The sequence below is a fragment of the Halichoerus grypus genome, chromosome 10 (genome assembly GCF_964656455.1).
Source record: "Halichoerus grypus chromosome 10, mHalGry1.hap1.1, whole genome shotgun sequence".
NCBI classification, from domain to species: Eukaryota; Metazoa; Chordata; class Mammalia; order Carnivora; family Phocidae; genus Halichoerus; species Halichoerus grypus.
Window position 1 is genome coordinate 14193042 of NC_135721.1, and position 2985 is coordinate 14196026.

At 41.9% G+C, this 2985-nt stretch overlaps 1 pseudogene; it reads left to right on the forward strand.

Moving 5' to 3' along the window:
* The first annotated feature begins 682 nt into the window (after nucleotides 1–682).
* On the forward strand, nucleotides 683–916 carry LOC144379333 (dolichyl-diphosphooligosaccharide--protein glycosyltransferase subunit TMEM258 pseudogene; annotated as a pseudogene).
* Nucleotides 917–2985: the final 2069 nt, after the last annotated feature.

The following is a 2985-nucleotide window of genomic DNA, read 5'->3' on the forward strand; positions in this document are numbered from 1 at the left end:
GGCATCCTGACTTTTGAGGCAGTGCTGGAATTATCTTCCTGTCCACTTTGAAATCCCAGGGAAACTTAATTCCTGGGGAAGTCTGACCTCTAGATGTGGTCCCATGATGCCCGGAGAACTGGGCTCCACGTGGTTCCCTGAGCCCCAGCATGGAGCCTGGTCAATAAGCACTCTTAAGTTGAATTCAGATTTCCGCCAGAGAATCAAAATGCTGAGAATGGCTAAAGAGCTTTTGTCAGGTATGAGCTAAAAATACATGGAGGGTTAAGAACTGAGAAAGTGGAGTAAGGTCAAGGGAAAAAAAAAAACAGATTACTCGTAACAATCTAAGATACTTATAGCAGAGCCATAGTTGTTGGGCAGTAGGCCTAAAAGAGCTCTCAAAGAGAGGGTAATGTTCCCCTATCCTGTGGCAAATACTTTTCTTCATTCACAATGCTGGAAGAGAAGACCTATCTGGCCTTGATCTCAGAGTGCTTTCTGCCCATCTTAATTCCTGAGACCTGAGGACACAGAAGGTGGCAGTCATGGATTATCTCATATTGTATCTCAGTTTAGTCTCTCAATTTCACAAACCATTTGCTAAGGTTTAGACAAGACCTAGCAAAGTAGGAAGATCCTCAAATCTCAGGGTTATTAAAATATGCCAGTGGTGGAGCAGTGGATTACCCTATGCCTGGAGATCACGGCCATGAGCGGATACACCAGCCCAGTGAACCCTGCTGTCATCCCCCATCTGACCATGGTTCTATTGGCCATTGGCATGTTCTTTACCCCCTGATTCTTCATTTATGAGGTTACCTCCACCAAGTACACTCAGGATATCTGTGAAGAGCTCCTTATCTCCTTGGTGGCCTCACTCCTCATGGGCTTTGGAGTCCTCCTTCTGCTGCTTTGAGTTGGCATCTACATATGATAGCTCCCGAGGGTTCCAACCAGCTGGCTTCACTGAATTCCTGCTTTTGTAAGTTGTATTTCTTTTTTTACTATTGCTGGAAGTGTCCCACCTGCTGCTCACAATAAAGGCAGATGTATGACTGTCCAAAAGAATAATAATGATAATTGTGTCAGATAGTGCAATCATTTGTCATCTAGAATCCTTGGGGAATGTGCAACTCTGAATCATAGAGTGTTCTAGAAAGAAAGGTCATGCTTCATTATTAGTGGTCAGAAATTAACACTTGGTTCTCAATATGTTGTATAGTCCTCTTGGGGATAGGAGGGATTTCTCCAGTCATCTGTTGGCAGCATCCCAGTGTGTGCTAGGTGAGTGGATTTGCCTTATGCTTTGGAGCAAACACAAAGCAAGCAGGGAAATGGCCTGGGAATTAAAAGTACTGAGTACTAGTGCCAGCTATCTCATAAGTGATTTTGCAACTTGGGAAAAGTGGCTGTGCATCTGGGTTGCAGAGTTGCTCCTAGCTGTGCTCTTAGAGAGTTCAACTTGATGGGTAGTTTTTGAACTAGATAGTGAGAGGGACCTTTAGAGGTGGCCCTGGTGGGGATAAGGTTATTGAAGACGGTCAATCAAATCTTTTGTTGCAAAACACTAAAAAATTTTGTTTTTTTTTTTACATTTAATTTTTTTTTTTAATTTGGAATAATGATCCAAGTGATCTATTGCATAGTATTTAAAAGAGAGGATTCTGCCATTAGTCAGATCTGGTTTCACATACCAACCACTTATTAGCTGTGTTCTGGGGGCAATATGGTTAACTTTTCTGAGCCTTAGTTTTTTCATCTTATTGAAGAAATAATAACTGTAACCCTCCCCCCCCCAAAATTGGTGAGGATTAAATGAGTTATGGAATGAAATATGCTTTGCACAGCACCTGGTACATTGTAAGGGTGCTGTTAATTATAAAGGTTCTTCTGCCTGTAGTGTTCTGAGATTCTGAGAGCCCAACCTGGTGGTTCTATTGGGGTGTTACCACTGCAGTCACCATCTTCTGCAAGGTTAAAGCAGTTTCTAAACCTGAGCTGTCAGATGCTTACAGGACAGGGTGTCAGCCCAAGCAGGAGAAGGTCCATGAAGGTGATCCCTGCAGGGCCATCATAGCTTGAGAGTTTGTGAGAAGGTGACGGAACTTTCCTCTAGCTCTTACATAGGGTGGGAGACATTCTGTTCTTGGTCTCCTCCTTTTCTACCCCAACTGTGCAGGGCTATTCTGGGTCTATGTATTTTAGGAGCCATAATGAGGTGCTTCTCATCATACCTTGCCATTTTCAGGCAGCTTTTACTAGCCGCCTGGACACAGGGACAACATAGCAATTTAAGAGCTATAGTGGACTAGGCCGGAAATAAAGAGGCCTGCAGCAGCAAGAGATGGGACCGGGGAATTTGTGTTCTCCCCTTCATAAAAGAGGAAGGCTGAAATGGCTCCAGTCCCACACAGAAACATTCCAAGGATGAGAAACCAAATTTCCTCATGCTCATACTATAATATGCCTAGAGAATACAAAAGAATAGGTGATCTCTTAAAGCAGCAAAGAACCAACTTCAGTAGATCTAGAGTGGAAAAAATGGAATTTCTTTATTTGCTAGAGTGTAAGAGCTGTCCAAGCTACCTGATCATGATTCATTTTGAGTTCAGGTTCTACTGACATGGGAATAAATTCGAAGAAAGTAAAGCTGTCAGTCACATCAGCCTCTGAGGCAAAATGCTACCAATATAAATGCCTTCAAATTTGGAATGACCCATCGTCCCTTCTCTTCCTAGAGCATAAAACACTCTAGAATTACAAAGCTAGCCTTCTTAGACATGCCTTTCCAAAGCCTGGGCATTTTCCATTTTTTTGTTGTTTTTTGTGTGTTTGTTTTTCTTTTGTTTTGTTTTTAGGGGTTTTTATTATTATTATTATTATTATTATTATTATTATTATTATGAAGCTATGTAAGAACTCCATGGTGCAAGTATTCTGGACCTCCAGTCTTGCATCCCAAAATTACATATTCTCTGACACCATAATGGAGAATATTTGTAA